The sequence below is a fragment of the Marmota flaviventris genome, chromosome 1, assembly GCF_047511675.1.
Source record: "Marmota flaviventris isolate mMarFla1 chromosome 1, mMarFla1.hap1, whole genome shotgun sequence".
NCBI classification, from domain to species: Eukaryota; Metazoa; Chordata; class Mammalia; order Rodentia; family Sciuridae; genus Marmota; species Marmota flaviventris.
In genome coordinates, this window is record NC_092498.1 from 212,743,816 (window position 1) to 212,753,901 (window position 10,086).

A 10,086-nucleotide genomic window follows, 5' to 3' on the forward strand; every position below is an offset into this window, starting at 1 on the left:
ATTTTAAAAAGCTGTCCAAACAACATAGAACTACAAAATCTAACACGTGTCTCAGAGTTTCATCTCATGGGCCTCTCGGATTATCTTGGACTGCAGCCCATTCTCCTTGGACTGTTCCTATCCATGTACTTGGTCACAGCACTTAGGAACCTGCTCATTATCCTGGCCATCAGCTCTGACTCCCACCTCCACACCCCCATGTACTTCTTCCTCTCTAACCTGTCCCTGGCTGACATCGGTTTCATCTCCACCTTGGTCCCAAAGATGATTATGAACATCCTAACTCACAGCACAGTCATCTTCTATGAGGGCTACCTGACTCAGATGTCTTTTTTGATCATTTTTGGATGTATGAATGGTATGCTGCTGACTGTGATGGCCTATGATTGGTTTGTGGCCATCTGTCACCCCCTGCACTATTCATTGATTATGAACCCTCGCCTCTGTGCCCTCTTAGTTTTGGTGTCTTTTTTATTTAGCCTTTTAGACTCCCAAATGCATAATTTGATTGCCTTGTGATTTACCCACTTCAAGGATGTAGAAATTTCCAATATCTTCTATGATCCTTCTCAAGTTCTTAATCTGGCCTGTTCTGACACTTTCACCAATAACATAGTCATGTATTTTGTTGGTTCCATGTCTGTTTTTCTTCCTATCTGTGGAATTTTCTTCTCTTACTGTAAAATTATTTCTTCTATTATGAGAATCCCATCAACAGGTGGGAAGTACAGAGCCTTCTCCACCTGTGGATCTCATCTGTGAGTTGTTTGCTTATTTTATGGGACAGACATTGGAGTGTACCTTGGATCAGCTGTGTCACAGTCACCCCAAAACAACACAGTGGCCTCAATGATGTACACTGTTGTCAGCCCTATGCTGAACCCCTTGATCTACAGCCTGAGGAACAGGGACATTAAAAGCTCACTGAGGAGGATCCGCAGCAGTTCAGTCTAATCTCAGGACCTCTGACATCCATTTGGAATCTACTTTGGAAAATACAACAAAGCCAAATATCTAGATCTGCAGATTCCTTCTCCTTGGATATATAAATTTTTATAGTTTAATGACTAATTATCACATTTCAGAATAGTAGTTGATACAATTGGTGGGAAACGGGAAGGGGAGATTGCTGGGTTTCTGTTCTCGCGACTAAAAGGCTCAGGGGTCACTCTAGTTAAACTGGGTTAACTGGGCTGCATGAAATAACCACACAAGAGACACAAATACCTTTTTCTTTGGGGTTGCTGTGACGGCTCCTCTGACCTTAAGGGTCCGCAGAAAGAGAGAGAGAGAGAGAGCACACGCTGACCCCTTTTATTGAGGAGAAGCTATTCAAATGAGCAAGGGGTCAGGTTTCAGGGGGCTGAGTCTATCTTCTTGATGTCCACTGTCAGTAGGTTGACTGACACCTGGGTAGGCCACACCCAAGGGCACAGTAAGAGGAGGGGACACACACAAGACACTTCCATGGAAGATTCTATCCTAAACAGGGCAAGGGGTTATATTACAAAGGAATAGGTGAGCATAGCTTCACCCATGGGGCTGTAGCAAGACACACCCATTTCTGTGACTGAGTGCCTCAGCACCCGGCTGGGGAGTGTAACTCAGTCACCCATAAGGTTGGCCTCCCACATATTCCCCCTTTCTTAATATAAAAAAAAAAGAATGTGGGAAATTTTCTTTCAGTCACTTGGCTCTTGGTCCAAGGTCATCACAATCTGCTATTGAAACACAAAAAGAATTAGTAGAAAACATATTATATTCATAACAGTCAACACAATAATCTGGATTATTATTACCTTGCCAAACACTCATCAGAAGATTTTTAATCTTTTCCCAATTTTATTGGGATGCATTGTTTTTGGCCATAGTAACAGACATTTTCATTGCCATGGCATTTAGGCCTCTCCATAAACCATAGAGCAAAGGGCCCACTTACATTATTCATTACCTTGTCTTCTAGAACATCATTACTTAGTTCTCATCCTTCCATCAGCACTTATCTGACCATGAAGGAAGTTGGATGTAATTTAAGTCAAACATTAAGAAAATCCATACATTGTAAATTTTAAGACATAGCCACAAAGGCTGAAATTGAATAAGCAAGGAATAATATTTAAAGTAGTTACTTTAGGGATTATGAGACCAGCAGTTTGTCTAGGTCTGGTTAATAGACATACACCTGTTTCAAAGCCTGAATATTGACTTCAGCATATTATAGTTCTGAAATATTAGCTGGCAATAATTAATGAGGCAATAAGTTGTATTCTTATAGGCTACAGGATATTTATCATTTTTTCTCTTCACTCTCATATTTAAGGAGTTAATTAGGTCTGTCAGTAATACAAATACCCTAGGAAAAATTTATTTTAATAATCTTTCCAACAATTGTCCATAAAGGTAAATGTAGTCTTAGTCACTAAAGTCCAGCAAAATTGGCTGGCTTGAGTTTTTTATCTGCTGTCTAGCATAAGTTTCTGTCACTGGTGTGGTCAATTTGTTGCTCCGCTATTTGGCTACCTCAGTCCTGGGAGCTGGTGATAACTGGCTGGTGACAAACCTCAAGTCAATGTCCAGTAGCTCAGTTTCTTTTTGGAATGTACACAACTATTATAGGGTTTGAGTGGCGTGTGCCTTTCAATCTACATTAGCAAGATAATATCCATAAGCCAATCATCTTCTGCCTAATGTAACCATACTGTGAGGAAACTCTATATGCTCCTAGCTGTTAGTTGCAACTGAAGGCTATTCTAACATTTTCTCCTCTTCTATTAAATTTATTGTCAAAGGAGAACCCTGATGAGAAAATAAAGGAAAAGGAAAGGCATAGAAAAAAATGAGTACCAAGAAAGAGAAAAGCATCCAGACATGGCCCATTCCTGTAGCTGCATTTGTCTCCTGCTGTGGTGAGCAGGCAGTCACTGTTGACTGGGTCTCTGTCACTAGGGTTCTGATCTGAGCTGGATGTGGGGAGCAAAGCAGTCATGGGGCAGGAGACCTCTCTCAGAAGGGGAGAAGAATTAGGCCTTTGCACCAGTGGGGGGGTGAGGTTCTTTGCCTCACCTCTGTTGGCCCCCCAATTTTCTCCTGATGGCCCCTCTGCAACTGTGCCTGTCTTAGGTTGTCCCTCCCTTGAGGAATCTTACCCGTCATTGGCTAACCAGCCATCCTCCGGGGCCAAACAGGGTGATGTGGAGTGTGCATGCCATCGTCCCCAAGAGGGCTCTCTGTCTCCTTGATAGATAATGCCCCCGTGGCCTCCACGCCAGCATTTACCCTAGGATCAGCAAACTCAGGTTTCTTCTCCATGGAGGGCCCAGCTCACAGCACTGGGCTGGTGGGGATGTGTTCAGGAAGGAAGGAGAAAGGCCACAGACAGACAAACAGTAATATAGTGACAAAGTTGAGAGAGACAGATGAAGAGAGATCCCTCATACAGAACTGGCCCTTAATTGGTGTTACTCACATCTGGTCCATAGCCACCATCCATACGGATGCGGAACAATCCATTATTTCAACAATGTCTTTTTCTCAAAAGATACTTCCAGACAGTCTGTTTACCATAGAATCAATATATAGGTATAACTGACCATTACAGTGAGGACAATTAATCTAGTTTCATGGGTAGAGTTTCCAGTCCACACTGCAAGACACATTAAAGGTGGACCTGGGAAATGGGTCCATACAAGTCTTTTCATAATTTTTATTTACCTGACAAGCTCGTGAAGCTGCATGGCTATAAACTCTGTAGCTGAAAATTTACCTTCCTGTGCCAGGTTTCTGTCATTATAATGATGACTGGTTTAAACTCTCCTTTGATATCTGATTTAATTTACTGGATCATATTCAGTAACATTAAGACTCTCAATATTACAATTTAAGAAAAAACTTTTAAAGTATTTTGTAAAATCTAGTGTCTCTCTGGGATCCTGTATTCCCCCTTTTCCTTATTTAATAAAATTGAGTAAAGGCTTGGCATAAGTCATAGTATTATTAGTTTAAGTTATAGATAATAGTACAAGTATTTAAATGACTAAGAATAGATTTACCTTTTATTGATTATTAAATTTTTTTAATATAGACTAGTCAATCCATCTGAACAATTTAGAAAGAATCTTCAATCTTTTTGAGAGAAGGTCTCAAAATCTCTATATTTTAGAATATTATCCTTTAAATAGGTATCTCTTAATTGCCTTTAAAAATATGATTAAGGTTATTTTTTGTGTAGGAAGCATTGTATAAATCTTACTGTATTTTTTATGGACAATAGATCTAGTCAGAGAACTTATATAATATCAATGAATTTTTTTAAGCTTGTAACCTTTATTGTTTAAAATTAATATATAACTTTAATTTGGAGAAACTTAGTTTTAATAAAATGTTTTTTTAATTTTATAATTATCTAACAAACAAAATATGTAAAAATTAGTATCTCAATGTCTTAGAATCAATCAATTTTAGTCTCTAAGGACAATTGTTAAAATCGGGATTTAAGTTAGTAGTTCAATATACTTAATGTTTAATCAACAATGTGAATTTATTTACCAAAATTAATCTTTGTCTTAAACAGTAAGAATTATTAGGCAATAAGGATCTTTTTTAAAGAAATAAACTTACATTTTAATAGGTGCTTATCATATTAAAATATGGACAAAATCTTAGCTCACATTAGTATAGTTAAATTAGGAAAATAGCCTAATTTAATACCCTTACATTAAGTATAGTCAGTTTAGTATATATAAATCTCTTTTTTAATCATTATAACTTTTTACATCATCTGTTTAGATAACAATATAAAAATCTTTATTACTTAGGAAAATACTTTTATCATTGAAATATGAATATAAAGACCTTGTTTTACCCAAAGATGATTTCTTTTTTCTTTTTAGGATCCATGTGTGCTTTTTCTTTGTTGAAAAAAATTTTTTTGGTTATACTTTGGAACAATTTCTGAAAACTTTAAAATCTATAAACAAATTATTGTACTTTGATAAGAAATATCAATGAAAATATAGTTAAAATCCTTAGATATTTTGTAGACATAATTATAATTATTTATCATCTTATGAGTTTGAACAGTAACTTTGAGAATTAGAAACTACTTGAATATTGTATTTTCACTTAAAAGCAAATTTATAGTAAATACATTTATCTCAAATATCTGTAACTGAAAAGGCAGAGTATCTAATAAATGTAGATATAAAACATAAATTATGGGTTTTCTGTTGAAGAAAAACAATTAGGCAAATATATATTAACTAATCAATTATGCATGTGCTAATTATTTTATAGATTAACAAATATAGTTTATCTAAATATCTAAAAATATATATATATATTAAGAATAAGAACATAACTTATAATTGTATTAACTTTATGTAACCACATGGTCTTAAAATATTTGGATCCATTTTAATTTATTTTTAACTAGTAGTGCACTCTTCTATGTGACGTCACTTGATGTAACTGAAATAAGATCCTTGAGTATACATATTTATTTTTTATAGTTAGGAATGAGAATAAGGATTTTTTGGTCATCATAGGAACATTGCCAGCTTTGTTCCTGTGGTGAGCAAATGCATCCTCATAACCTCCAAAATTAAAAGTAAAATATAAAGAAGCATGTTTGATATCTCTCATCAATAGAACATTATTTAGTAACACAAGTATAGAGAAAAGTCAGGTTATTTAACTCAGAACTAACTTAAATTTAGGGCTGCAACATAGAAACCTGTGGAATTAAATTTTGTCTGAAAAAGATATCTTCATTAGCATTTACAGGTAGGCATTCTTAAAAATACAGGCTCTGAACAGCTCCGGTAGAAATCTAAAACACAGTAGTACAGGTTAGTGGCTGGAAGGCGGGACTAGAAGTCCTGTCTGAGTGACTGTGGAAGAACCAATTGGAAGCCGGGGAAAGTGTGGGAGGTGGGACCAGGAAGCCTGCTCTTCCGGCCAGACACCCCGTGGTTACCATGGTGATGCAAACAACATGGAGTCCGCTGCCCATCCTCGGGGCAAAAGTTCCCCAAGTTTTCCTAGCGGATTGCATTTTGTTTGATTTTGTCTGCATTTTCCCCCACCTGGCCAAGATCCTCCTGCGGTAGCAGCTTGTTTTGTCTCTGCGACCTGCGGTTGCAGATCGTGTACATCCTGTACTTTTTTTTTGTGGCACGTAGGTGCTCCAAAGGTTTTTTAGCAGCAAATACTAGCATTACTATCAGATCTTAAGTTAGTCTGTGTTTGGCATTTAGGTCAAGTAATTCAAGGGTTAAAAGCACTGCTGGCCGCAGGGTCTAGGACTCCATAGTGAGCAGCAAGCAGCAGAGGCTAAAGTCTCTTGTCTCCAGCAGCTGAGTTACAGCCATTCTGATTCATAGGACAATCATGTAGTAAAAAGGTCCCTTACATACTTATTGAGTATTGACAAAAACAATAGAAAATTGAAACTTATTTCTCTCCAGGTAAACATCACATTTTCTCTCCTTTTTTCTCACTCTCCTAGCGCAAACTTCTAGAACATAAAGGCCAAAAAAATCTCTCTTTTTTTTTTAAAGCTTTTTTTTTTTTATGTGATGCTGAGGATCGAACTCAGGTTCCGCCCATGCTAGGCAAGCACTCTACCGCTGAGCAATAATCCTAGCCCCCCAAAAATCTTTTATAAAGATTTATAAAAACAATTTTAAAAAATCCACAAAAGTGCGCTTTCCATGGAGAGGACTCAACTCAACAACATAGCCCATCAATCATCTTAATAACTATATTTATTTAGAGTCTCTACAATTATACCCCAATATTAAAAATTTTAACGTCACAGATTTTCCTTTTGTCTAATTCACTTACTTTCTACAATTCTGCCCACAATACTCTGCAATCCTAAGCATGCTTAACTTCTGGAGAGAACTTTCAACTTCACTAACTTTCTTTAATATTTAAATTGGAGACCCCTTAGGAGCCAGCATTTGTCGCTTTTGTCCCAGCAGCCTAAAGACGCAGACCTTTCGCCCCAGGTTGGGCACCAATTGCCGGGTTTCTGTTCTCGCGACTAAAAGGCTCAGGGGTCACGCTAGTTAAACTGGGCTAACTGGGCTGCATGAAATAACCACACAAGAGACACAAATACCTTTTTCTTTGGGGTTGCTGTGACGGCTCCTCTGACCTTAAGGGTCCGCAGAAAGAGAGAGAGAGAGAGAGCACACGCTGATCCCTTTTATTGAGGAGAAGCTATTCAAATGAGCAAGGGGTCAGGTTTCAGGGGGCTGAGTCTATCTTCTTGATGTCCACTGTCAGTAGGTTGACTGACACCTGGGTAGGCCACACCCAAGGGCACAGTAAGAGGAGGGGACACACACAAGACACTTCCATGGAAGATTCTATCCTAAACAGGGCAAGGGGTTATATTACAAAGGAATAGGTGAGCATAGCTTCACCCATGGGGCTGTAGCAAGACACACCCATTTCTGTGACTGAGTGCCTCAGCACCCGGCTGGGGAGTGTAACTCAGTCACCCATAAGGTTGGCCTCCCACAGGAGATTTTAAAATGGGTACATTTTCAGTTTGTGAAGATGAGAAATTTCTGGAGATGGATGGTAATGAGTTACACATGAGTGTAATTCATGCCACTGAACTGCATAGTTAACAGTGGTTAAAATGATCAATTTTTTGTTCTGTATATTTGACAGTTACAAACAATGGCAATAAAAGGCACACTGGTATTTGGAAAAAAAAAGAAATGAAAGAAATGAATAAATATTATGCATGAGCTTACTCATTAGTAGAGGAGTCCAAATTCTTTCATGGTCATTGATTCCCTCCTCCTCCTCCTCCTCCTCCTCCTCCTCCTCCTTCTTCTTCTTTTCTTTCTTTCTTTCTTCTTCTTCTTCTTCTTCTTCTTCTTCTTCTTCTTCTTCTTCTTCTTCTTCTTCTTCTTCTTCTTCTTCTTCTTCTTTTTCTATTTCTTCTTCTTCTTCTTCTTCTTCTTCTTCTTCTTCTTCTTCATCATCATCATCATCATCATCACTAATATTAGCAAGTCCTTAATTATTGGGATAAATTAGGCCAAAATGGGTAAAGATGAACTCTGTGCATTGAGCCTCTAGGGGTATATAATATTCAATAATGAGTCTATGCTTTGGGACTTTTGGTCTGATGGCTCAAGTCCCATGAATTCCATGCCTGTGCCTTCTCCTCTCTTAGTTGTCTGCATTATGAAAGTCTTTTGGGACATTGATAATATCAATCCTGAGGATGGAGCCTGAACCTTCATTGGGCATCATACAACCAAGGGACATGGTACCTGCAGTCCTTGAAACACAGGGACACTACTTAACCCAGTAAGTGCTGAGAGAGAGAGAATGCATAGAGGGAACAGCCAGGGCAGATTGTTTATTAATCATCATCAGGACAAAAATGACAATTTGTGTGGTCAGGTGGCAGGATACAAATACATAAAATTTCAACTGTGAGGACTGCAACATTTATGTTGTGGTTGTCATGGAGTCCCAGAAATCTCATTCAAACTGTTTCGTTCCTTCCACACTGGTTCTTTTACTTCTGATTTCCAAGAACTGACACTTCACTTGCCAAGAGAAGGCATCAAACATAAAAATCTCTGTTAAACATTGAATATACCCTTCCTTGGTTCAAACAGTGGCCATAATCAGTGTGGCTTCTGTACACTGAGCACTTTCCAGACTGTCTATACTTTCCTCCCTTTCATGAATATCCCATAGAGTTTGAGACACAGTGCCTGTGATCCCACTTAATTGTATTGGTAACATTCAGTTATTCAAGAACCATTGCAGAAATCTTCATGGGATATAAAAAAAAATCAAGCCCAAAGTGAAGGGGTCAGGTACATTTTATTTCTTGAACTTAGAGACATTTTAGAGTTTCACATAATTTTGGCTCCAGTTCCTTTTTTTTGTGTGTTTTAAGCCTATTTATTTTATATATTTTTAAATTTATTTGTTCTAATTAGTTATACATAACAGTAGAATTTTGATACATCATACTTAAATGGAGTATAACTTCTAATTTGTCTGGTTGTACATGATATAGAGTTACACATGTCATGTAATCATGTATGCACCAAGGGTAATAATGTCCAATTCATTCAACTATCATTACTACCCCCATGTCCCCTCCCCTCCCTTCACTTCCCTTTGTTTAGTCCAAAATACCACTATTGTGACCCCTGCACCTTATTGTGAATTAGAATTTGTATATCAGAGAAAACATTCAGCCTTTTGTTCTTTGGGATTGGCTTATTTTGCTTATCATGATATTCTCCAGTTCCATCCATTTACCCGCAAATGCCATAATTTCATTCTTCTTTAAGGCAGAGTAATATTCCATTTTCTTTATCCATTCATCTGTTGAAGGGCATCCAGATTGATTAATAGTTTAGCTATTGTAGATGGAGCTGCTATAAATGTTGATGTGGCTGCATTATTGTAGTATGCTGATTTTAAGTCCTTTGGGTATAAACTGAGGAGTGGGATAGTTGGGTCAAATGGTGGTTCCATTGCAAGTTTTCTGAGGAATCTCCATACTGCTTTCCAGAGTGTTGGACCAATTTTCAGTCCCACCAACAATGTGGGAGTGTACCTTTTTTCCCTACATCCTTGCCAACATTGATTTTTTCTTGTATTCCTGATGATTGTCATTCTGACTGGAGTGAGATGGAATCTCAATGTAGTTTTGATTTGCATTTCTCTAATTGCTAGAGATGTTGAACATTTTTCCATATATTTATTGATTGTATTTCTTCTGTGAAGTGTCTGTTTAGTTGCTCCAGTCCCTTTTGACAATTGTATTCATCAATAAACTTGCGCTTTTCATAATGACTGCTTTATTTTTTATTTTTTTTATTAGTGTATTAGATATATATGTAATATTGGAGATTATTTTGACATAATCAAATAAGCATGGATTATAATGTGCTCTAATTCAGTCCCCATTACTTCCCTTTTTCTTTCCTCCTACCTCCCGAATTCCTCTTCTCTACTCTACTGGTCTTTCTTGTATTTATTTATAGTTTCTTTTTTAAATTAGTATTTTATAGGTATACATAAAGATGAAAT

At 37.3% G+C, this 10,086-nt stretch overlaps 1 pseudogene; it reads left to right on the top strand.

Annotated features, from left to right (window-relative positions):
* LOC114107858 (olfactory receptor 7E178-like) lies at positions 1 to 954 on the top strand (annotated as a pseudogene).
* Positions 955 to 10,086: the final 9,132 nt, after the last annotated feature.